At 56.6% G+C, this 24,636-nt stretch overlaps 2 non-coding genes across 2 annotated transcripts; one reads left to right on the top strand and one right to left on the bottom strand.

Annotated features, from left to right (window-relative positions):
- Positions 1–1,625: 1,625 nt before the first annotated feature.
- Positions 1,626–1,699, bottom strand: TRNAI-AAU. The gene has a single exon. It is a non-coding gene; the product is annotated as a tRNA-Ile (tRNA).
- A 20,445-nt stretch (positions 1,700–22,144) lies between these two features.
- On the top strand, positions 22,145–22,226 carry TRNAS-GCU. Its single transcript has one exon. It is a non-coding gene; the product is annotated as a tRNA-Ser (tRNA).
- Positions 22,227–24,636: the final 2,410 nt, after the last annotated feature.

Raw genomic sequence — 24,636 nt, 5'->3', positions numbered from 1 at the left:
CAGACACACTCCACGGAGGGAGCATTGGTGTTTGTGCCGAGGAGCGTGGCTGGGACTCGGACCCCCTTCCCCAGCTCTGGGTAGCACGCCCCCCTTCCCCCCATTTCAGGCTGTGTTCTGCTTAAGGCCACAGGGCCCTTGCCTTTTTTTGCCCGGTGCCTGAGAGTCAGGCCAGCTGCGGGGAATTAGCTCAAGCGGCAGAGCGCTCGCTTTGCATGCGAGAGGTAGTGGGGGACGCTGCCCGCATTCTCCGAGCCGGTCAACTAAGGGCTCCTGATGAGCCTGGTGGACGGGAGAGCCGGCCATCTGACTTTTGGCCTGGCTGCCCGTAGCGGTCAGGCCGAAAAATCAAAAGCCATCCTCCCCAGGCCCACAGCCACCCAGGGGCTCCTCTGCACCATCTTGCCTCCACGAGTGCCACACTCTGACCAGCTGAACCAGGCAAGCCACGGGAAGCTTCTCAAGGTCTTTCCTGGTGTGGGCTTGGATGAAAAGCACCTGGCCGTTCATCAGCTGTTGCAAGAAGTGTGCAGAGTAGGAGTAGCGATGGGGCTGTAGCTTTCACAGCATCTCAATTTGGGCAGCTTTCCATTCCCTTTTCTGTGTAATGTCCTCCCACTGGTTTCACTTGGAGCTGTACGACTCTGGCAGGGTGGCCATTTAGAAATCTTTTCCTTGCTTTTCTTTTTCACCTGGCCCCAGCCTTAGGACTGTTTGGGTATTTCAGTGTGTGTGTTTTCCCATTTGGAGGCATTCGGAAGTTTGGAAGGGGAGCCTAAAGAGGCGTCTTTTTCACAAGCAAGTTGGCTTTCTGCACAGGTAGGGCCCTTGGCCGTAAAGCTTAGCTCCGTCAGTGCGTCTGCATGGGGTTCCTCCAGTGCCTCAAGAGCCCGTGCTAAACTCTCGGTGTGGGCGTTTGGCTTGCGCCAGTCAGAGTGCCGTGCCTGCGTCTTCCCAGGGCCGGCTCCCGTGAGGCGCGCATAACTTGGGAGGAAAGGGGTAGAAGAGGAAGCAAGTGAAGCTGACTTTGAGTGGTGGTGTCCCTGGGCGGAGTGGTCCTCCTGCTCCTTCCTGTCGGAGGGGTGGGCTTGGGGGGTCTGGCTGTGGGCGGTGGGAGGATGGTGTCCAGGGAAGTCCCAAAGGTCACCCTGCGCCGGCGGAGTGTGAAGCCTCTCCCCTAGGTTGGGGTGCCGAGGATTAAGCCTTCCTCTGTGGCTTGGGCTGGGGAGCATGATCCGGCGTCGGGTCCATTTGGGTGGAGCTGGCAGCCGGCAAGAATTCGGGCCATCAGGTCAACCCTGTGTGGAAATGGGGGTGAGCCGGCAGGCCTGCGATTTTGGCTTCGCGGGCTGGGCAGCTCAAGCCTGGCCTCCTATGAGCCTGGAAAGCAGCCGGCCGGGCTCACCAGTCTCCTCCCCGGGCCCAAGTTCCTTTCAGGCAGCAGGTGGAGCAAGGAGCCGAGGGAGGAGAGCCCAAGGAGGTGTCCGGAGCCTCCTCCTGCCTGGCACCTGCGCCCGCGCCCAGCAGGGCTCTTGCCTGCTCCCGGCCCACCTGGTTTTGGCCTCTGCCACCCCTAGCAGTCAGCCAAAAGACCAGAAGCCACCCTCTCCCTCCTGCACCCCGAGTGGCCAGCATGGGGCTTGAACCCATGACCTTGGCGTTATTAGCACCACGCTCTAACCAGCTGAGCTAGCCGGCCTACAGGGTGCCTTCTCTTGCCTGACCCTTTTGGAAGGAGTCACCAGCTGGCGCGGGGAATGATGTGGCCTCCGTTATCGAATGGATGGATCGAGACACCACCTGCAAGGTAGGGGAATTAGCTCAAGTGGTAGAGCGCTCGCTTCGCATGTGAGAGGCAGTGGGATCAATGCCCGCATTCTCCAGCGGCAAGGCAGCCCCGGGACCTTGTCTTGCCCTTCTTTTAGTAGCCATGGACAGTCAGCGGGCTCAGCTCCTCCAGTGGCCTCCATCCCTCTCCCCGCTTGGCCTCCCAAAAGGCCAGCCCTTGCGGAGCACAAAGCTCTTCCACCCCGGCCCTTCTCCCCCTTGCGCTGACTGGGAGGCTGGCGACAGCTGGGGGAAGTTAGCTCAAATGGAAGAGCATGGGAGAAGTAGTCAGACCCAGACACACATTCTCCAGCCTGCTCTGCTCTGCTTTGCTCTGCTGTGCTGGGCTCTAGTGGGGGACCTGCACCTTTCTTTCTGAGGTCTCACTGGAGCACAATCCCTTTCCTCCTCCCTCCCTGCTAGTCTACGCCAAGCTCATTGGCCGGGAGGGAGAGCCACTCAAATACAGAATTACTCACATCCCAGGGGTCCATGAAGGGAATGAGGAGATGGGCGGGGTGGCACGCGATACCAGCTCAGCTGAGACCGTGAGACCTCGCAGCCTCCTGATCTCAGGCAGCATGGCAGCCGTGGAGCAGAGCAGAGCACGCAGACAGCTTGGAGACAGCCAAAGCGGGGAAGGGCTGCGTTGGTCTGGAAGAGGGAGTCGGTGGCTGTCTATCCTGGCGGAGGCAGGGTCGTTTTGCTGTATGCTGGGCCAGAGGCCAGGGAGTCTGCTAGAGTTGCAGAGCTGGGCCTGCTCCTGGCTTTGCTTGGGTTAGAGGAAAGTGGTGAAGATAAGAACGGCCCTCCTGGGTGAGACCGATGGTCCATCTAGGCCACTATCACGTCTTCTGACAGTAACCAATGCCAGGCGCTTCAGAGTCAATGGCCAGAGCAGGCAATCGTCAAGTGATCTATCCCTGTGTTGTCTTCTGAAGCTTGGTGCTTGTTTCAGGGGCTAACTCTCAGCCCAGACACACTCCAGGAGGAGCGTTGGTGTGTGTGCCGAGGAGCGTGGCTGGGACTCGGACCCCCTTCCCCAGCTCTGGGTAGCAAGCCCCCCTCCCCCCCATTTCAGGCTGTGTCCAGCTTAAGGCCACAGAGCCCTTGCCTTTTTTTGCCCGGTGCCTGAGAGTCAGGCCAGCTGCGGGGAATTAGCTCAAGCGGCAGAGCGCTTGCTTTGCATGCGAGAGGTAGTGGGGGGCGCTGCCCGCATTCTCCGAGCCTGTCGACTAAGGGCTCCTGATGAGCCTGGTGGATGGGAGAGCCGGCCATCTGACTTTTGGCCTGGCTGCCCGTAGTGGTCAGGCCGAAAAATCAAAAGCCACCCTCCCCAGGCCCACAGCCACCCAGGGGCTCCTCTGCACCATCTTGCCTCCACGAGTGCCACACTCTGACCAGCTGAACCAGGCAAGCCACGGGAAGCTTCTCAAGGTCTTTCCCTGGTGTGGGCTTGGATGCCAAAAGCACCTGGCCGTTCATCAGCTGTTGCAAGAAGTGTGCAGAGTAGGAGTAGCGATGGGGCTGTAGCTTTCCACAGCATCTCAATTTGGGCAGCTTTCCATTCCCCTTTTCTGTGTATTGTCCCTCCCACGGGTTTCACTTGCGGAGCTGTACGACTCTGGCAGGGTGGCCATTTAGAAATCTTTTCCTTGCTTTTCTTTTTCACCTGGCCCCAGCCTTAGGACCGTTTGGGTATTTCAGTGTGTGTGTTTTCCCATTTGGAGGCATTTGGAAGTTTGGAAGGGGAGCCGAAAGAGGCGTCTTTTTCACAAGCAAGTTAGCTTTCTGCACAGGTAGGGCCCTTGGCCGTAAAGCTTAGCTCCGTCAGTGCGTCTGCATGGGGTTCCTCCAGTGCCTCAAGAGCCCGTGCTAAACTCTCGGTGTGGGCGTTTGGCTTGCGCCAGTCAGAGTGCCGTGCCTGCGTCTTCCCAGGGCCGGCTCCCGTGAGGCGCGCATAACTTGGGAGGAAAGGGGTAGAAGAGGAAGCAAGTGAAGCTGACTTTGAGTGGTGGTGTCCCTGGGCGGAGTGGTCCTCCTGCTCCTTCCTGTCGGAGGTGTGGGCTCGAGTGTGGGCTTGGGGGGTCTGGCTGTGGGCGGTGGGAGGATGGTGTCCAGGGAAGTCCCAAAGGTCACCCTGCGCCGGTGGAGTGTGAAGCCTCTCCCCTAGGTTGGGGTGCCGAGGATTAAGCCTTCCTCTGTGGCTTGGGCTGGGGAGCATGATCCGGCGTCGGGTCCATTTGGGTGGCCGGGAGAGCCGGCCATCTGACTTTTGGCCTGGCTGCCCGTAGCGGTCAGGCCGAAAAATCAAAAGCCATCCTCCCCAGGCCCACAGCCACCCAGGGGCGCCTCTGCACCATCTTGCCTGAGCCGGTGGAAGTGGAGCCTTGAACTTACCTTTTGCGCTGAGGGTTATTTGCACTGCACACTTCACACAGAGGTAAAAACACGGGGCACAGATCTTTGAGCACAACCCTTGTCCTGAGGAATGGGTGAGTGGGGGGGGGCGGGGCTGCATAAATAGAGACCGGGTCTCCCTGGCGGGGCTGCAGTGGCTCTTCACAGGGGCAGTCCCACTGTCTATTGGTACCAGAGTTTTGCCGGCCTCCTTTCGTGGGCTGACCTGGCTCCTCTCTCTTTAGGGAGACTGGTGACCCCAAACTTCCGAGGAACCATCATAGCGAGGCCAACCTGAGCACAGACACCTGCTCAGCACCCCGGGGTGCAGCCCTGAACTCCAGCAATCAGCTACACTCAGCTGCCCACCCAACAAGCGTTACAAGCAGGAGCCTTCATGCCCCGCATGTTCAGGTCCCTCCCAGCGCCAGCTTTAAACTCCGCTGCTCAGTTCTAAGCTTTGGCTACACGGGGGCAGCATGGAGCTCAGCCAACACCTCCCGTTGCTGGTAGCGTTTCCCACTCCTCGTGGCAGGTTCACACCCCGCAGGCAGATCTCTGAATCGGAGCCGAACCGTTCCCCAAATCTAGCGCTTTAGCAGCAGCTTTGCTAGGAAAGCGCTGATGTCCCCAAGTAAAGTAAGAGCCAGAGCGCTGTGTGCAGGATCTTCTCTTGGGCCCCTCACCGTGGTGTCTGTCAGGCACAAGGAGAAACCAGGGAAATGTTTTCATGGCGTTTAAGGGCAGAAGGGGCCATTAGCTCAGCTAGTGTGACCCCCGAATAACACAGAATTACACCATGACACACACTGATCCCACAGATCTTAGATAGATCAAAGCGTTTCAGCCCTCAGGAAGGAGGCTAAACTGGGTGCCAGAGGCAGCGAACAAGGGGCCCCCAAGGCAATGGCAGGGAGCTGACGAGGTGAAATATGCCCAGATGATCCCAGCAGGCGACCCACCCCCATGCTGCAGAGGTGAGAGTCCCTGTTCCTCCTGCCCTTAAGAATCTCTGGTGGTAAGTGGGTCCCCCCAGTTCCCCAGATAAGAATCCTCCATGTGATTTCCCTGGCTTCACCTCGAAATAAGAACATTGTGTGGAGGGAGTGGGAGGAAGGTTGTATGGCAGATATGTAAAGGGGGACTGTGTCTCCCTGTCTGGCCCGGCTCCTGGGAGGAAGTGATCTCAGTGTGTCTGGCTGTCTCCATTCCTCCCACCCATAAGAATCCCTGGTGTGTGGGTGCACCCTAGACCATTACGGGTCTCTCTCCCCCTAGTCAGGATCTCTGGGACGTGCCTGTATAAAAGGAGACTTTGACTCACCCAGGCTGGGCTGCCATCATGGAACAGACCAGGTCCTTCTGTGGAGGGTTTGTGTTCCTCCAAGGACGTGATCTCAGTGTGTGTGGGTGTCCCTGTCCCTTCAACCCTTAACAATCCCCGGTGTGTGGGTGCGCTGGGCCCCATTATAATACCCTCTGTCTTACCCCCCATGAGGGATCCATTTGATGTGGGTGTTCTCCACACTACCGGGGGTGTCTGGTGCCCCTGTCCCTCCTGGTTAACAGTGGAGTGTGTGGGTGTCTCCCCAGCTCGTTAAGGATCCGTGTTGTGCGGATGCCCCCGTTCTTCTCATTAAGAATGGTGCAATGGAGCATATGGGTGTTTCCCCCACCCCATGAACTAGCTCCCGTGTGTGGTTCCCCTGCCCCCATCCAGCCTCTGTGGTGTGTGGGTGTCGCTGTTCCTCTTTTCAAGATCCGTGTGCAGGGGGTTCCCTCCCCCCAAGTCAGAATCCCCAGCGTGTTGGTGCTCCCATCCCCCCCCTCCAGGCTCTGCGGGGGGGGGGGGGTCTTAAAAGAGACCGTGTCTCACTGTCTTGCCCAGGCTATGCTGCAGGGGCTACTCACAGGCACAACCCCACTACTGATCGGCACAGGAGTTTTGACCTGCTCTGTTTCCGACCTGGGCCGGTTCACCCCTCCTTAGGCAACCTGGAGACCCTGAGCTTCCCAGGGATCACCATATTGATGCCGAGCTTAGTGCGGACACTCAATCGGCACAACCCCCTGCAGCCCAGAACTCCTGAGCTCAAGTGATCCGCCGGCCTCAGCCTCCCCAGGAGCTGGGATCACAGGCACCAGCCAGGGAGCCCTGCTTGTTTTGCTGCCTGGCAGCTGGAGCTTTAAACTCTGCTTGTGAGCTCTGTGCCTTGGCCAGACGGGGACAGCCTGGAACTGGGAAATGCTCCTGCTCCCCCCACCCCCGTCTCATCTCGAGCTGCAGGCGCCGCTGTCGTCCCAGGAAAGATCCCGGATGTTTCGGTGCCCCCATCCCCCGCCCAGGTGTCTGGGTACCTCTGCCCCCCATACAGAATCCTGGATGTGTGGGTGTCCGTCCCTCTGCACAGGATACCGGAGTGTGGATGCCCTTGTCCCCCTCTACAAGATCCTGGGTGTGTGGGTGCCACTCTCCCCCCCAGCAGATCTCTGGTGGGTGGGTCCCCAGGGTGTGAGTGCTCCCATCCCCCGATACAGGCTGGGGGAGCGGGGGGTATAACTGGCTCTCCCTGTCCTGCCCAGCCGGTGCTACAGCCATAGGCAGCAGGTTTGTATAATTTTTGGTGGGGCCCAAAATGGTGGTGCCCCCCCACTCCTCCCGCCCTGTAAGCCGATATAAAATGAAGCTACAAAGCATCAGTGCCACAAGATTACAAAGGTCAATTAAAAGTGGAAAGTCAGAAGCAGCACTTGCCTACTTCAATATACAGTATTATATTTTGTTACACCTGTTGTGATGAAGTGGGAATGTCCTTAATATTTTCTCTGAATACTGTATGGGTGCCTCAGTTTCCCCTGCAAGATGCCAACTGAAGGTGTTGGGGACAAAGAGATCAGGTGGCCTCCTTGTCCAGAAGAGACACAGAGGCCAGAGGAGGGAGTGTCAGTTTGGAGCTGGCTGGGGAAATGGGGAGAGACCCAGAACTTGGTTCTGGGCACCCCACCCCCCAAGATGGACCTGACAGAGGGGTTCTGTTTTCTGTACCTACAAGCTCTGTTTAAACTGTGTTCCCGTCATCTAATAAACCTTCTGTTTTACTGTCTGGCTGAGAGTCACATCTGACTGCGGAGTTGGGGTGCAGGGACCTCTGGTTGCCCCAGGACTAGCCTGGGCAGACTTGCTGTGGAAAGTGCATGATGTGGAAGGACATGCTGAATGCTCCGAGGTCAGACCCAGGAAGGTGTAAGCTTCTTGCCCTGGAGACAGTCTGCTCAGAGAGGAGGCTCCCCCAGAGTCCTGACTGGCTTTGTATGGAGTTGTTCCAAAGCATCACAGCATCCCCTTCCACACCGTGCACTTCCCAGAAGTCCTCACAGGCACTAACACTCCCTCCTCCGGCCTTTGTCTCTTTTCCAGGCATTAGGAAGCCACCCGATCTCTCTGTTCTCCAACACCTTCAGTTGGCACCTTGCAGGGGAAACTGATTTGGGAGAAATGAAGTAAAAGCTGCCCAAACCGAGCTTGAGCACACCTGAATTTTGAGGTGTTCAAATCTGGAAGGCAGGTGCTGGGGGTGGGAGAGGGCTGTGGGCTCCATGGGGGAGCATGGCAGCAACTGTCTGGAGCTGCATGGAGCCAGATACGCTGGTCTGAGTGGCACAGTAAGCGGTTTGGGGGTTGGAGAAGGGGTAGGGAGTTCCGGGGGGCAGTCAAGGGACAAGGAGCAGGGGGGGTTGGCTGGGGCAGAGGTTCGGAGGGGCAGTCAGGGGACAGGCAGCAATTGGATAGGCATGGGAGTCTAAGGCCTGGTCTACACTAGGCGTTTAAATCGGTTTTACGAGTGTAAAACCGATTTAACGCCACAACCGTCCACACTAGGAGGCACCTTATATCGATTTTAATGGCTCTTTAAATCGGTTTCTGTACTCCTGCCCGACGAGAGGAGTAGCGCTAATATCGGTATTAACATATCGGAATAGGGTTAGTGTGGCCGCAATCGACGGTATTGGCCTCCGGGAGCTATCCCACAGTGCACCACTGACCGCTCTGGACAGCATTCTCAACTCGGATGCACTGGCCAGGTAGACAGGAAAAGCCCCGCGAACTTTTGAAATTCATTTCCTGCTTCGACAGCGTGGAGAGCTCATCATCACAGGTGACCACGCACAGCTCATCAGCACAGTTAACAATGCAGTCTCCTGAGAATCGAAAAAGAGCCCCAGCATGGACCGCTCGGGAGGTACTGGATCTGATCGCTATATGGGGAGAGGATTCAGTGCTAACAGAACTGCGTTCCAAAAGACGAAATGAAAAAGTATTTGAAAGAATTTCTAAGGCTATGACGGCTAAAGGCCACAGCAGGGACTCCGTGCAGTGCAGAGTGAAAGTTAAGGAGCTCAGACAAGCCTACCAGAAAACCAAAGAAGCAAATGGAAGGTCCCGGACAGGTCGAAAAACATGCCGCTTCTATGCTGAGCTGCATGCAATTTTAGGGGGCTGCGCCACAAGTACCCCACCCCTGACTGTGGATTCCGAGGTGGGGGTTGTAATCTCTGCCATGTCTGAGGATTATGCAGACGGGGAAGATGAAGAGGAAGAAGAAGAGGAAGACCTCGCAGAGAGCACACAGCACTCCGTGACCCCCAGCAGCCAGGAGCTTTTTATCACCCTGACGGAATTACCCTGCTCCCAGCCCTCACAAGCAACTATTGCAGAGAATGACGCCCTGGAAGGGAGCTCTGGTGAGTGTACCTTTGCAAATAGCAAACAGTGTTTTTTAAGCAAGCCTTTTTTAATGATTGATTTGCCCTGAGGACTTGGGATGCATTCGCAGACAGTATAGTTACTTAGAAAAGTTTGTTAACATGTCCGGGGATTGAGAGGAAATCCTCCAGGGACATCTCGATGAAGCGCTCCTGTAGGTACTCCAGAAGCCTTTGCAGAAGGTTTCTGGGCAAGGCATCCTTGTTCTGCCCACCGTGGTAGGACACTTTACCATGCCATGCATGTAGCAAGTAATCAGGTATCATTGCGTGGCAAAGCATCGCAGCGTATGGTCCCAGGGACTGCTGGCATTCAAGAAGCATCCGCTCTTTATCTTGTTCTGTTATCCTCAGCAAAGTGATATCGTTCAGGATAACCTGGTTAAAAATCAGGAATTTAAGTAAGGGGTGGCCATTTTTCTACTGGGTTCGTGGAATGCAGCAGCTTAAAAAAACACTTTCCTGCACGTAGCGAAGCGGGGAGGAGGGTGAAATGCCGATGATCTTTTCTGTTTGGTCACCGGCGAGGCGATCTTCCCCAAGCTACCGGACAAGCAGTGGGTGGGGAGGGGAAGGTTGTTGATTAGCAGGAGCTAGCGTGGTATTAGCCATGCGTTGGGGAGGGTAAATCACTGAGACAGTGGCTTACCATGGCCGCATGCAAGCTGAATCCTGATGCCTGGACCTGTGTCTGTGAGATCTGTAACCCCAGAGATGCAAGCAGTCACTATTAAGATGAAAAATGCGACCTTGTAGGGAAATCACATGTGCTATGTAAGGTGAATAGTGCTTTTCACTGTGAAAGAGTATAACCATTGTTCTGTAAAATGTATCTTTCTAAATATTTATCTCCCTCATGCAGCTGCAAATTTTTCAAGCGTCCCTCCTCCATCCCAAAGGCTAGCACAGATAAGGCGGTGGAAAAGAAGACGCGAGATGAGATGTTCTCAGATATTATGGAAGTTACACGCAATGAAAGAGCTCATCTGAATGAGTGGAAGGACGTGGTTTCAAATTACAGGAAAGAGGCCAGTGAACGTGAGGACAGGAGGGATGAACGTGAGGACAGGAGGGACAACCGAGATGAGAGGTGGCGGCAGGAAGACCGGCAGGAAAATCAGCGGTGGCGGCAGGAAGATCAGCGGTGGCAGGATGCAACTCTGGGGCTGCTGCGTGATCAAACTGACATGCTCCGGCGTCTTGTGGAGCTTCAGGAACGGCAGCAGGATCACAGAGTGCCGCTGCAGCCCTGTATAACCACCCTCCCCCTCACCATGTTCCTTAGCCTCCTCACCCAGACGTGTAAGAACGCGTGGGGGGAGGCTCCGAGCACCCGCCCACTCCACCACCGTGGACAGCCCAAACAGAAGGATGCCGTTACTCTGAAATTTTTTTAATGGCCTTATCCAACCCACCTTTACTCCTCCCAAAGCACACCATTCCTTCTCTCCCTCTTTTATAATGAAAAAATAAAGAATTAATGCTTTTAAATGAGAGTGACTTTATTTGCATAAGTAAGCTGTACTCGAAGGGGAGGGGAGTTGCTTACAGGGACTGAGTCAATCAAGGGGTTGGGTGTTAATAAACAAACACAGCAGTCACACTGTACCCTGGCCATTGATGAAGCTCGTTTTCAAAGCTTCTCTGATGTGCACCGCTTCCTGGTGTGCTCTTCTAATCTCCCTGGTGTCTGGCTGCGCGTAATCAGCGGCCAGGTGATTTGCCTCAGCCTCCCACCCCGCCATAAAGGTCTCCCTTACTCTCACAGAGATTGTGGAGAATACAGCAAGCAGCAATAACATAGGGGACATTGGTTTGGCTGAGGTCTGAGCGAGTCAGTAATGTGCGCCAGCGAGCCTTTAAACGGCCAAATGCACATTCCACCACCATTCTGCACTTGCTCAGCCTGTAATTGAACAGATCCTGACCACTGTCCAGGCTGCCTGTGTATGGCTTCATGAGCCATGGCATCAAGGGGTAGGCTGGGTCCCCCAGGATAACGACAGGCATTTCAACATCCCCAACTGTTATTTTCTGGTCTGGGAAGTAAGTCCCTTGCTGCAGCCGTTTAAACAGAGTAGTGCTTCTGAATACGCGAGCGTCATGAACCCTCCTGGCCATCCCGTGGATGTTTGTGAAACGTCCTTGTGATCCACCAGTGCTTGCAGCACCATTGAAAAGTACCCCTTCCGGTTTACGTACTGGGTGCCCTGGTGCTGCGGTGCCAAGATAGGGATATGGGTTCCATCTATCGCCCCCCCACAGTTAGGGAATCCCATTGCAGCAAAGCCATCCACTATGGCCTGCACGTTTCCCAGAGTCACAACCTTTCGTAGCAGCAGCTTAGTGATTGCTTTGGCTACTTGCATCACAGCAGCCCCCACAGTAGATTTTCCAACTCCAAATTGATTCCCGACTGACCGGTAGCTGTCTGGTGTTGCAAGCTTCCACAGGGCTATCGCCACTCGCTTCTCTACTGTGAGGGCTGCTCTCATCTTGGTATTATGGCGTTTCAGGGCAGGGGCAAGCAAGTCACAAAGTTCCATGAAAGTGCCCTTACGCATGCGAAAGTTTCGCAGCCACTGGGAATCGTCCCACACCTGCAACACAATGCGGTCCCACCAGTCAGTGCTTGTTTCCCGGGCCCAAAATCGGCGTTCAATGGATAGAATCTGCCCCATTACCATCAGGATCTCCAAAGCGCCGGGGCCCGCGGTTTGAGATAATTCTGTGTCCACGTCCTCATCACTGTCATCGCCGCGCTGCCGTATCCGCCTCTTACTCGCCTCGGTTCGAAGGTCCTGGTTCAGCATATACTGCACGAGAGTGCGCGAGGTGTTTAAAACATCCACGATTGCGGTATGGAGCTGAGCAGGGTCCATGCTTGCTGTGCTATGGCGTCTGCACGGTTCACCAAGCAAAAAAGGCGCGAAACGGTTGTCTGCCGCTGTCAGGGAGGGAGGGAGGGAGGGAGGGGTGAGGCTGTACCCAGAACCACCCGCGAAAATGATTTTTGCCCCATCAGGCACTGGGATCTCAACCCGGAAATGCCAAGGGGCGGGGGAGGCTGCGGGAACTATGGGATAGCTACGGAGTAGCTACCCACAGTGCAATGCTCCAGAAATCGACGCTAGCCTCGGACCGTGGACGCACACCACCGATTTAATGTGTTTAGTGTGGCCACGCACACTCGATTTTATAAAATCTGTTTTACAAAACCGGTTTATGCAAATTCGGAATAGTCCCGTAGTGTAGACGTAGTCTAAGAGGTTTATCAGGGGACAGGTAGAGGGGTTCTGGGGGGAAGTTGGGTGGGGTCTCAGTAGGGGGCAGTTGGGGACAAGGAGAAGGGAGGCTTAGATAGGGGCTGGAGTCCCAAGGGGCAGTTAGGGGCAGGGGTCACGGGAGGGGGTAATCGGGGGACAAGGACCAGTGGTGCTTAGATGGGGGTAGGGGTCCTGGGGGGCAGTTGGGGCAAGGGTCTGGGGAGGGGGCAATCAGCGGCCAGGGGTTGGGATTCAAAGGGCTCTGGGCTGCTGGCAGCTGCGGGGAGCCCTGAGCCCTTTAAATCCCAGCCGCCTCCCTGGCTGGGATTCAAAGGGCTCTGGGCTCCCTGCCCCTGGGGCAGTGCAGAGCCCTCTGACTCCCGGCCGCGGCTGGGATTTAAAGGGCTCTGGGCTCCCCGCGCTTGCAGGCAGCCCAGAGCCCTGTGACTCCTGGCGGCGGCTGGGATTTAAAAGGCTCTGGGCTCCCCGCGCTTGCAGGCAGCCCAGAGCCTCTGACTCCCGGCCGTGGCTGGGATTTAAAAGGCTCTGTGCTCCCCGCGCTTGCAGGCAGCCCAGAGCCCTCTGACTCCCGGCCACGGCTGGGATTTAAAAGGGGCGAAACCTAGCTCCACCTATTGGTGGAGCAGAGCCCCTGACTGTAAATATTCCTGGGGCTAAAGCCCCAGGAGCCCATATAAGTCAGCGCCCATGGCTACAGCAGCTGTTCACAGGGGCAGCAACCCCACTGTCACCCTGCAGCTTTAACCTGCTCCAGGGGTGACCTGCTTCACCCTCCTGTGGGAGCCCGGGGACCCCAAACTGCCCAGAATCACCTGATTGATGCCGAGCTTAGCACAGACACCGGCTCAGCCTGGCAGGGAGCTGCCCTGACCCCTGACAACCAGCTTCCCTCCGCCTCCTGCTGCACAGCGAGGATCCCACGTGAGAGCCTTTGTGCCCCACGTGTCCAGCCAGGTCCGTTCCAGCTCCAGCTTTCAACTCTGCTTGTGAGCTCCCATCTCCGGCCACACGGGGGCAGCACTAACGGCCTCATCTAAATTTGACCCTTCAGACCGCAGATTATAACCCAGCGGGCAGATTATAACCCAGGAAGCCAAATCCTTCCCCAAACTGACATCTGAAGCAGAAGATCCCCTTGGAAAGATCAGGAATTTTGCCTTTAAAAACAAGGAAAATGTGCATTGTTCTCTTCTGTCTACAGCGAGAGATTGAAGAAACTCAATTGATTTCATTGACTGGAGGTTAAGAGGGGATTTAGTCACTGATTTTAAATACACAGTTTTAAAAATTCCCAGAGGGGGGAATATCTTATTTTAAAGGGTTCTTTAATTCACCAGACAAAGGTTGAACACGACCCCCTTGGTTTGCAGTCAATGTCACAAAACGCCAACTGGAAATTACCATTTTTTTAACCATGAGGCTAATTATCTAGTGGAACAAGTTCTGTGCAGGAAATGGTTAAATCCCCATCACTGCCGGGTGTAAATGAAGACCGCAGCTCTTGCTGCAAGACACCTGGTGTGTGGGTGTCCCTGTTCCCCCTTCAGAACCTCTGGTACATGGTGCTTCCCTCTTCCCAGTTCAAGATCCCCATCATGTGGGTGCTCCCATCCAGGATCTCCGGTGGGTGTCTCTGTCCCCCACCCCATGAACTAGCTCCCATGTGTGGTTTCCCTGCCTGCCCCCAGCCGGGATCTGTGGGTGTCTCTGTTCCCCTTTTCAAGATCCATGTTGCTTGGGTGTGTCCCTCACCCCAAGTCAGAATCCCCAGCATGTGGGTGCTCCCATCCCCCCTGCAGGCTCTGCGGGGGGTGTCTGTATAAAAAGACACCATGTCTCACTGCCTTGCCCAGGCTACACTGCAGGGACTATTCACAGGTGTGATCCCACTACTGATCAGCAGGGGAGTTTTGACCTGCTCTGTTTCCAACTTGGGCCGGTTCACCCCTTCTTAGGCAACCTGGGGACCCCAAGCTTCCCCGGAATCATCATAGTGATGCTGAACTTAGTGCGGACACCCGATTGGCACAGCCCCCTGCAGCCCAGAACTCCTGAGCTCAAGCGATCCACTGGCCTCAGTCTCCCCAGGTGCTGGGATCACAGGCACCAGCCACGGAGCCCAGCTTGTTTTGCTGTCTGGCAGCTGGAGCTTTAAACTCTGCTTGTGAGCTCTGTGCCTTGGCCAGACGGGGACAGCCTGGAACTGGGAAATGCTCCTGCTTCCCCCGCCCCTGTCTCATGTTGAGCTGCAGGCGCCGCTGTCCTCTGATGTAAGATCCCGGATGTTTCGGTGCCCCCATCCCCCGCCCAGGTGTCCGGGTACCTCTGCCCCCCATACAGAATCCTGGATGTGTGGGTGTCCGTCCGTCTGCAGAGGATCCCGGAGTGTGGATGCCCTTGTCCCCCCCTACAAGATCCTGAGTGTGTGGGTGCCACTGTCCCCCCCCCAGAAGATCTCAGGTGGGTGGGTGCCCAGGGTGTGAGTGCTCCCATCCCCCGATACAGGCTGGGGGGGGGGTATAACTGGCTCTCCCTGTCCTGCCCAGGCGGTGCTACAGCAGCTGTTCACAGGGGCAGCAACCCCACTGTCACCCTGCAGCTTTACCCTGCTCCTGGGGTGACCCATGCGGGTCGGGAGTGAGGGGCACCAGCAGAGCTGAGAGTCTGGAGGTCAGGACTGGGATAGCAGGGGCTGCGGGTCAGGAGTGAGGGGCACCATCAGAGCTGGAGGGAGCGCAGGGGGCTGCGGGTCGGGAGTGAGGGGCACCAGCAGAGCTGTGAGTCTGGAGGTCAGGACTGGGATAGCAGGGGCTGCGGGTCGGGAGTGAGGGGCACTGGCAGAGCTGTGAGTCTGGAGGTCAGGACTGGGATAGTAGGAGCTGCGGGTCGGGAGTGAGGGGCACTGGCAGCGCAGTAACTGGGGAGCTCAGCGGGGAATCCAGGGGGCTGCGGGTCGGGAGTGAGGGGCACCAGCAGAGCTCTGGGTGTGGAGGTCAGGACTGGGATAGCAGGAGCTGCGGGTCAGGAGTGAGGGGCACCACTAGAGCTGGGGGGAACCCAGGGGGCTGCGGGTCGGGAGTGAAGGGCACCGGTAGAGCTGTGGGTCTGGAGATCAGGATTGGGATAGCAGGGGCTGCGGGTCGGGAGTGAGGGGCACCGTCAGTGCTGGGGGGAACCAAGGGGCTGCGGGTCGGGAGTGAGGGGCACCAGCAGAGCTGTGGGTCTGGAGGTCAGCACTGGGATACTATCCAGCCTAATGGTAAGTGATGCCCAGCTGAGCCCATGGCCAGTACGTCCTGCTCCACCCACGACCGGGCTGGGAGCCAGGACTCCTGGTTCTTCTCCCCAGCTGTGGCAGGGCAGTGCAGGCTAGTGGTTAGAGTGGGGGTTGGGAGCCAGGGTATCCGGGTCCCACCGCTAGCACTGGGAAGGGAGTGGGGTCCAGTCGTGGTGCCCCCTGGCTTGAAGTGGTTTCCATCCTGTGCAGGGTTTACAGGTTTGTTCACTGGCTCTCAGCACCTCCCACTATACAAATTGTCCCAGGGCCGCTGGGTCTAGTAGTTAGAGCTGGGGAGGCCGGGAGCCAGGCAGGGGCGGTGGGTATAAGGGGCCCGGGGAGGCACCTGACCCGTGCTCCACCCAGAGGCCCTGCTCCCACTCGTCCTCTCCCCCGCAAGGCCCCATCCTCACTTCGCCCTTTCCCAAGCTCCATCCGGCCACATGGGGCCGTGGGGGGAGAGGCCGGGGGTGCAAACGGCAGAGAGGCAGGCGGGGGGGGCCTTGGGGTGGGGGCGAAGAGGCACAAGTGGCAGGGCCTCAGGGGAAGAGACGTGAGAGGTGGGCAGGGGGGGTCAGGGAAGTGGAACAGAGGGGTCGTGAGGGGGCGTGTGGGCGGGGCTGAAGGGGGGGAGTGTGGGCGGGGTGGAGGGGCGTGTGGGCGGGGCTTTGGCAGGAGGCGGCTGAGTGGCAGCAGGCCTTGGGGCAGGGCCACAGTCCGGGCCGCCCAGCCTCCCAAGTGGAGGAGTCCCAAGCTGCCCATGGAGCCAGGACTCCTGGGTTCTATTCCTGGCTCTCCCACAGACTCCCAATCTGAGCTGGTGCAGCCCATCTCGCCCTCCCTGGTGCCTCAGTTTCCCCCGTGTGAGACGGGTCCCAGTGTGAACGGCTGCAGCGCCGTGGAGAATCTCGTCCCTTCTCCTGGCGGCTCCTTGGTAGCCCTGGGGAAGCAGCCAACTGCTGCAGCCCCTGGCTCCCGTCTGGGCAGCCCGGGGTGGGGGTGGGATCTGGGCAATGGGAAGAAGGAATCCCCCCTTCCCCCACCCCACCCCGGGGACATGGGGGGAGGCTGGTGCTGCGGGGGCAGGGAGTCCTGCAGCCCTCGCAGGGGAGAAGGGGCAGGTTCCCGGCTTGGCTGCTGATGGGGGCGGGGTGGGGGGCACTGCTGGACTGGGGGCTCCCCCCTGCGGGGTGGAGATGGAGCACGGCCTGCTGGGAGCGGACGTCTCCTCTGGATGGGGGAGGGTGACACTGGCCAAATTGTGGGAGCCCCTGTCCCCCCCCCCAGACAAGGGAGGGGCCTCTCAGCCTTGCCGGCTCGTCTCTCTTTCACCAGGATCGGCCCAGCACCTGGCCTGGCCCAGACCCCCCTTCCTCAGCGCCAGCAGCTGCCCATTGTGGGGAGTGGAGCGGCCGGGGGGTGGGGGCCTCTCAAGCCCCCCGGGGAGCAGGGCCGGGGCACTGGGGGGCAGAGGCTGCGATGGGGGGAGGTGGGTTGGAGAGATGTCGGGGGGTGAAGCTGGGACTCCGGGGGGGAATGGGGCAGGCTGCAGGGAGGAAGTGTGGGGGGGCCACCGGAGGGGAGCTGGGGGGCTGGGAAGCTGCGGGGACACAGCCGGGGGTAGTGGTGACACCGCAGGGGGCTGCTCAAGAGGCAGTGGGCTGGGGGCAGGGCGGGAGCTCGGACAGGGGTGGGGTCAGGCTATTGCGGGTCTCCTGTGAATGGCACCAGACTGCAGGGAACCCACGGCCGGCAGCCCCTGCTGGGGTCTGGTCACTGCAGCCCCGCTGCACCCTGCTGGGGTCTGGTCAGTGCAGCGCCCCCGATGCACCCTGCTGGGGCTCTGGTCACTGCAGCCCCCATGCACCCTGCTGGGGTCTGGTCACTGCAGCCCCGATGCACCCTGCTGGGGCTCTGGTCACTGCAGCCCCCATGCACCCTGCTGGGGCTCTGGTCACTGCAGCCCCCAACCTCACACTGGAACTGGGCGGGGAAGGTTTCTTCTCGCGCTCCCATTGGTCAGGGCTCTGCCTCCTCTTCCTATTGGCTGTCTCGGAAGAGGCGGAGCTTCCGAGAGGGCGTCACGTGGCCTTGAAGCGTTCGCGAGGCGGCTCCTGAGCAGCCCAACCCCCGAGCTCCCCTCCCCACTGCCGCCCATCCCCTCTCTGCCCCGCCCCAACCCCCGAGCTCCCCCTCCCCACTGCCGCCCATCCCCTCTCTGCCCCGCCCCAACCCCAGAGCTCCCCTCCGCCAGTGCCGCCCATCCCCTCTGCCCCGCCCCCAACCCCTGAGCTCCCCTCCCCACTGCCGCCCATCCCCTCTCTGCCTCCGCCCCCAACCCCCGAGCGCCCCTCCCACTGCCGCCCATCCCCTCTTCTGCCCCCATCCCCAACACCCCCAGGCTCCCCTCCCCAGTGCCGCCCATCCCCTCTTCTGCCCCGTCCCCAACACCCCCAGGCTCCCCTCCCCAGTGCCGCCCATCCCCTCTCTGCCCCGCCCCCAACCCCTGAGCTCCCCTCCCCAGCGCCGCCCATCCCCTCTCTGCCCCGCCCCCACCACCCCCCGAGCTCCCCCTCCCCCAGTGCCGCCCATCCCCCTCTCTGCCCTTCCCCCAACCCCCAGGCTCCCCTCCCCACTGCCGCCCATCCCCTCTGCCCCGCCCCAACCCCCAGGCTCCCCTCCCCACTGCCACCCATCGCCCTCTCTGCCCCGCCGCCAACCCCCAGCGCCCTCCCCGGTGCCGCCCATCCCCTCTCTGCCCCGCCCCAAACACCCCTGAGCTCCCCTCCCCAGTGCCGCCCATCCCCTCTTCATCCCCACAAATACCCCGAGCTCCCCTCCCCAGTGCCGCCCATCCCCTCTTCTGCCCCCGCCCCATCATCCCCTGAGGACCCCTCCCCAGTGCCGCCCATCCCCTCTTCTGCCCCAGCCCCAAACACCCCGCGAGGCCCCCTCCCCAGTGCCTCCCATCCCCTCTGCCCCGCTCCCAAACACCCCCGAGCTCCCCGATGCCGCCCATCCCCTCTTCTGCCCCTGCCCCAACACCCCGAGGCCCCCTCCCCAGTGCCGCCCATCCCCTCTCTACCCCGCCCCAAACACCCCCGAGAACCCAATCCCCAGTGCCGCCCATCCCCTCTTCTGCCCCGCCCCAACACCCCCAAGCTCCCCCTCCCCAGTGCCGCCCATCCCCTCTTCTGCCCCCGCCCCAAACACACCCCGACACTGCTCCTGGTTTTGGGAGGGGAACAGCAGAAAGGACAAAAGAAGCAAGAGACGAAGAGAAAGGAGGGAGGGATGGATGGAGGAAAAGGTGAAACAAAAAGAACAAACCTTAATGTCCCCAGTGATTCTATGGGACAAAATCCCAGGTACGGAATAAAATTCTGCCTCCTTAAGCTCGTGTTTTCCATGCCTAGAATTCAACGGTCACCAGATGGATCAGACTGAACAGGTTTCAAACCTCGAGGAGGCTCTTACCTTCTAAACAGGGACGGCTGTTTTCTAGTAAAATCAGGAAAAGGGAAGGAGAAAACTCGAAAGAGGTTCCTCCTGGTGCTCACGTCCGTGAACCCGAATACTCTCTCAGTCCTCCAAGAGAGACCTGGAGAAGGAGACTTGCTGAAGCAAAGCCACAGGGGTCTCTGAGGTTTCCCTGGCCCCTCGCCCCTGTCCTGCCTGGCAGATGTCAGCATCTCTCTGTGAGGTCACCACCACCTTTGACCAATAGTCTGAGGTCCTGCAAAAGGACTTTGTGATGTCACTGCCACACCCCTCCCTTGCTGTGCTAATGTCCTGCCCCTGGCCAGGCACTTTGGAGGTTTGAGCTACTCCCTGTGGATCACCCCACTGAAGGAGCGTTCGTTCTAGGCAGCAAGCCGGCTAGACAGGAAAACATCAGATGCTGCTCCCAATGCTACACTCAGTTTTTCAGAAATTGGTTGACTTTATGACCAGAAGAGACCATTAGAGCATCTAATCTGACCCCCCTGCATATCACCGGCCTCCTGTATGACACAAGAGCTACTTTTGGGGCAAACACATTCCAGAAAGTCATCTAGTCTTCATTGAATGACATCAGGAGATGGTGAATCCACCACTTTCCTTGGTAGCTTGTTCCTGTGGTGAATCATCCTCGCTGTTGAATATTTGTGTCTTATTTGTAATATGAATTTGTCTCTTTTCACCTTCCAGCAATTGGGTCTTGTTATGCCTTTCTCTGCTCGATTAAAGAGCCCTTTTATACCCAATCTCTTCTGTCCATTAAGGCCCTTCAACACTTCAATGAAGTCACCTTTCAATCTTCTTTTGATGAGCTAAACAGGTTGAGCTCGTTCATAGCTCACTAGAAGGCATTTTTCTCCAGCCCTCAGAACATTTATTGGCTCTTTGGTCATCAGATTCCTGAACTGCAGCTGGATGTGGCTCTTGTTCTTCTGCACAGCACAGCTCCTGGAGAAGAGGGATCTGCAAATGTACATTCGTATGATACCTTTGTTTAATTGATGAAAACATAAACTAGACACTTAGAGGATTGGAACGGATTTCAGCTGATGGACAGCTTCGCTAGGTTTTTATGCATTTGGACAGCGAAATGTTGAGTGTTTACATTCATATCAAGCACCCCCGTATAGTGGAGCTCCTGAACAGAATGGAGAATGGAAAAATAAATGTTTTCCTTTTTTTTAAAAAAAGAAAGAAGGTTATAAGAGAACACAGGAGTTTGACCGAAGGACCACTTGAGCTGCAGTTAAGCACTCTACCACTAAGCTATACCCCATGACAACAGGAGTATAGAATTGTGATCTCCAGGACTTTGAAGGACAGACCCTGCTTCATTGATCTCCGTTGCCATTCCCAGACCACAGGTGGTTTTAAAAATGGGGTTTGATTAAACTTCTTAAATGTGGCAACCACCACAGCTTGCACACCCACCGATATAGCTTCTCCCACTGACATAGCTGCCACCTCTTGGGGAAGTGGATTAACTGCACCCACAGGAAAACTCTCTTCCCTCAGCATAGAGCAGTGGTTCTCAAGCTGTGGGTCAGGACCCCAAAGTGGGTCATAACCCTGTTTTAATGGGGTTGCCAGGGCTGGCATTAGACTTGTTGGTGCCTGAGGCTGAAGCCAAAAGTCTGAGCCCCACCACCCAGGGCTGAATCCCTCAAGCTTTGGTTTTGCACTCCCTTAACTGGGGCAGGGCTCAGGCTTTGGCTCCCCCCTGCCCCTGCCTGGTGTGGAGGGGCTTCGTCCCTCTTTCCAGGGCCATATAGTAAGGTTTTTTTTTTTTTAGCTGAAGGGGGTTGCAGTGAAAGGAAGTTTGAGAAACCCTGGCATAGAGCCTCTGAATATGTCTAGACTTGGCTCCCTGTGACACCGTGGGTGATCAGACACTGAAAGTGCAGCCATGGAGACACCACACACCAGCCTTGCCCAGCAGGCAAGAATCAAACCTCCACAGAGAGATGCTTGTTGTTTTTTAACCCATCTCCCTAAGCCCTCAGCCACCACCACTTAACAAAGGGGCTTTTCTACACTATGGTTCTGTTATCACTGAAGGGTCATTTCCAATTGTTTGCTCAGACCAGCATTAGGGAAAATGGTGCCCTGAGCAAAGCTTGTACTTTGGCACTTCCCCATTGCCCCTGGATGATCCCCACTCCCCCTTTACCGCTAGCTCCTGCACTCCCAACCCTTGCACCTCCTTCACCCCTAACTCCTGCCCCCTCCTGTGCCCCCTTTGCCCTTAACTCCCTGTGCCACCAGCCATTGCCCCTCTCCTGCAGCCCCTTCACATGGCTCCAGTGCTGGGGGCCCTGCACTTGTTCTCCCTTTCCCTGGGCTTTGGCATCACTAGCCCCTGCTTAGTGAGAAGGGTTCAGTGGTTCCCAAAATGTGGGGCATGACTCCTAGGGGGACACAGAGGAACATTCATAGGGGCACCTCAGGGTCTGAGCCAGCCCCCATGGAGGGAGCAGCACTGAGCCCCACTCTGCCCCAGCTCTTCTCCAACCCCACCCTCAGCCTGGGGCTCTGGCTCCCAGCTCAGCCTCGACCCCCTTACCCCTGTCTGCACCCATCTCCCCAGCAAGCAACAGCCCCACTCCCAGCCTCGGTTTCCGATTGTGGTTTCCGAGGGTCTACAGCCATGGATAAGAGGGCACAGAGTGAAATGTTTGGGGACCCCTGGTTTAGGATGATGTTCTCAATGGCTTCTATGCAGTCCAATAAAAGCAATTCCTCACCCACCCAGCCCTCCATCAGGACGGACTAGGTATGTTCTGCTGCCCTTCACTCATACAGGAAGGATAATAACATTTCATTCCACTCAATGCTAAAGTGATTTGTAACCCACCAGCAGCCAAAACTGGTCATTTTGGGAAAGTGGCTCCATCATGCTGCATAGCTAGGCAGAGTAGGTGTGTCTGTGCAAACACGGTCTGTTCCTGAAGTCTTTCCCCCAGCTCCTCACTAGATGTGAGGGGGGAGCTCATTCAGCCCCTGCTTCCGCTTAGTGTTTAAAAACTCCTTATTGTCCCTAGCTCTGCTGGCCTTAGATTTCTCCTCCTGTCTTCTTCTTGCCAGCTCAGATGAGGTGGCCGAGTGGTTAAGGTGATGGACTGCTAATCCATTGTGCTCTGCACGCGTGGGTTTGAATCCCATCCTCATCGGATGCTTTTAGTCGTCGCCCCTCCTTTGTAGACAAACATGTACCCCTTTGGTACAATGACAGATCAAACAATGTTCCTTCTTGCAAACAAAAACCTTCTCAGAAACTCAGAACTCCCTTGCTTTAAATAAAATGTCTAAATCCCAGATTTCTTAAAAAAAATTCTCTAGTCCTGTATTTCTTAGTTTTTATCTCAAAAGGGCACATCCTCATCATCTCCCCCAAACACCCTGGGACCTGCCCAAATTATTAAAATACCATCAACCCGAGCAAGGCCAGAGCAGTGAACCAGAGCTAGTGTCTAGGCCAAGCTGCTCTGAAGGAGGCAACTCAAACATTTTCTCCTGCTTCCCTTGGCAAGGTCTGACTGAAAACAAAATTCCCCAAACTGAAAATTTTCTGCTGAAAAACCAGTACTAGTCTGGTTGGGGACTTTGGTTTGCAAGTATTATTATTATTCTCTTCTGATTTCTGAATCAGTTCAGTTTTTTCTCCTCCAGGTGTGTTTCCACCTGCTGAGTTCTGGGGGAGAGAGGCCAAGTCATGATGTCTCTTCCCCTCTTTCATAGTTTCTTCCAACTTGCTAGGAAGCTCCTTTGCTACGATGTGAGTCAAGCAGTGTCCATTGTCGCTGTGCTATCTCGGAGAAGCCTGCATTGTACATGGTTCCTGGGCTAGTCCTTGGCAGTGTGGATCCCTTTAATGGGCCAGCAGCGAGTCTGGCTCCTCCATTGTCACACCAGAAAGGCTGGCGATGGGCGTTTCCCAACCCATATCTCAGTAACACACACAGGCCTTGGCTACACTTGCAAATTTGCAGCGCTGCAGCAGGGTGTGAAAACACCCTCTCCAGCGCTGCAAATTGCGGCGCTGCAAAGCGCCAGTGTGGTCAAAGCCCCAGCGCTGGAAGCGCGGCTCCCAGCTCTGTCCGTTATTCCCCACAGGGAGGTGGAGTGCGGACAGCGCTGGGAGAGCTCTCTCCCAGTGCTGGCGCTTTGACTACACTTAGCGCTTTGAAGTGCAAGTGTAGCCAAGCCCACAGAGCAAAACTTCATAACTTCCCAACCAATGTGAGCACACACAATCCAACACGATATTAATGTTCAACAGATCGAGACTTTTGAAATGATACCTCACCAGGCAGACTTTGTACAAACCATGTCATCATTATATGACAGTGGTGAATATGGGGCTTGCAAGGTGCTGCTTTGAGCACAGAGTGCCACACCTGGGCTTACATTGCAATGGAGACGTACCCTTAGAGTCCATCTCTCCTGGGATAAAGATGGCAGCAGGGCTGGCCTGGGTCATCTGACTTGGGCTCCTGGAGCTAAAGCTGAGGGCAGATATTTGTGTTCATGCTGAAGCCTGGGTTCAGAAACCCTCACCCCTCATGGGGCCTCAGAGGTTGGGCTCAAGCCCATATGTCTGCATTGTAATTTTATAGTCTTGCAGCCCAAGCCCCATTACCCTGCGTCAGCTGACCTGGGCTTTGGGACAGGTGCCCTGGGTGTGTTAATCACAGTGTAGACATAACATTAGGCTACGTCTCCAGTGCAATGAAACACCCTCGGCTGGCCTGTGTCACATTAATCAGGGTCATGTGGCTTGGCCTGGAGTAAAGTTGCAGTGTCCGTGTCTGGGCTCAGGCTCAGTCCCCTGGTCTAGGAGCCCAGAAGGGTGGGAGGACTTTAGTGAGTGGAAATGGTAAAACCGCAGTGGAGTATTACCCTGGACTCATGGCATTTCTCCACTGGTCTGTCTGCTCTGGGGCAGGGACAATAACACGTCCTGCTGCATTCGTTATTTCAAAGGGTGGTTTAGGATTTTCATTCTCAGACACTGGGCACAAAGCAGGACTCAACCCTCGGCATAAACTAAATGAGCTGCCCACAGATTCTGGCAACTGCAATGAGCCATTTGGGGTGAGAGCTCAGACCTGCCCCTATCCCAGTTTTGGTGTCCTCATTAGAAAAAGATGTTGTGAAATTGGAGCTGGGGCAGCAAAGAGCCATCAAATGTTCTGAGGGCTGGAGAAAAATGCCTTCTAGTGAGCTATTGAATGAGCTCAACCTGTTTAGCTGATCAAAAGATTGAAAGGTGACGTCATTGAAGTGTTGAAGGACCTTAATCGAGAGAAAAGATTGGGTATTAAAGCAGAGAAAGGCATAACAAGCCCCAATGGCTGGACGGTGAAAAGAGACAAATTCATATTACAACTAAGGCACAAATATTCAACAGCGAAGATGATTCACCACAGGAACAAGCTATCAGGGAAAGCGGTGGATTCTCCATCTCCTGATGTCATTTAATGAAGACTAGATGCCTTTCTGGAATGTGTTTGCCCGAAAAGTAGCTATTGTGTCATACAGGAGGCCTGTGATAAGCCTGAAAAACTGAGTGTAGCATTG

This window comes from Mauremys reevesii, linkage group 12 (assembly GCF_016161935.1).
Source record: "Mauremys reevesii isolate NIE-2019 linkage group 12, ASM1616193v1, whole genome shotgun sequence".
Classification (NCBI taxonomy): Eukaryota; Metazoa; Chordata; order Testudines; family Geoemydidae; genus Mauremys; species Mauremys reevesii.
The sequence above is the reverse complement of the archived record's forward strand: the minus strand, read 5'-3'. Positions and strand labels throughout refer to the sequence as shown.